Source organism: Otolemur garnettii, unplaced genomic scaffold (genome assembly GCF_000181295.1).
Source record: "Otolemur garnettii isolate 467f Iridium unplaced genomic scaffold, OtoGar3 scaffold00156, whole genome shotgun sequence".
Lineage (NCBI taxonomy): Eukaryota > Metazoa > Chordata > Mammalia > Primates > Galagidae > Otolemur > Otolemur garnettii.
In genome coordinates this window covers 4,399,268-4,400,324 of record NW_003852551.1, presented here as the reverse complement: position 1 = coordinate 4,400,324, position 1,057 = coordinate 4,399,268, and positions in this window count along the sequence as shown.

Below are 1,057 nucleotides of genomic sequence, written 5' to 3'. Positions count from 1 at the left end.
AAAAGAAAAGAAAAAAAAGAAAGAAAGAAATTTTTACTAGAAGCTTTCCACTAATCTCTCCTTCCTGTCCTATGGGCCAGAATTAGCTCACAAAGTTGAGATTCAATGAACAAAAAAACAGAAAACAATTTGGGGTAGTTAAAATATCCTATTCAAATGTCTTTTGGGTCTTTTCCTCATAGACATATAAATATGTGTGTGTGTATATGTGTATATGACAAGGTCTCACTGTTTTGCTCAGTGTGGACTTGACTCTTTGGGTCAAGGATCCTTCCACCTCATTCTCCAAAGTAATGGGGACAGGCTGGGTGAGATGGCTCACGCCTGTAATCCCAGCATTCTGGGAGGCCGAGGCAGGCGGATTGCCTGAACTCATTGAGTTCCAGACCAGCCTGAGCAAGAGCAAAACCCCATCCCTAAAAATAGCTGGGCGTTGTGGTGGGCGCCTTTAGTCCCAGCTACTCAGAAAGCTGAGGCAAGAGAATCACTTGACCCCAAGAGTTTGAGGTTGCTGTGAGCTGTGACACTACTGCACTCTACTGAGGGTGACAAAGAGAGACTCTGTTGGCAGCACCATAGCTCAGTGGGTAGGGCACCAGCCACATACACGGAGGCTAGTGGGTTGGAACCTGGCCTGGGCCAGTTAAAAAAACAACAATGACAACTGCAACAACAATAAAAAAGATAGCTGGAAGTTCTGGCAGGCACCTGTAGTCCCAGCTACTTGGGAGGCTGAGGCAAGAGAATCACTTAAGCCTATGGGTGTGAGGTTGCTGTGAGCTGTGACTCCCTAGTACTCTACCCAGGGAGACAGTTTGAGACTCTGTCTCAAAAAAGAACAAAAACAAAAACAAAGTAGCTGGGAGTATAAAGGCCTGATGACACCATATCCAACTCTACATATGCATGTATTTTATTTATTTATTTATTTATTTATTTATTTTGACACAGAACCTCAAGCTATCCCCCTGGGTGGAGTGCTGTGGCATCACAGCTCGCAGCAACCTCTAACTCCTGGGCTCAAGCGAGTCTCCTGCCTCAGCCTCCCAAGTAGCTG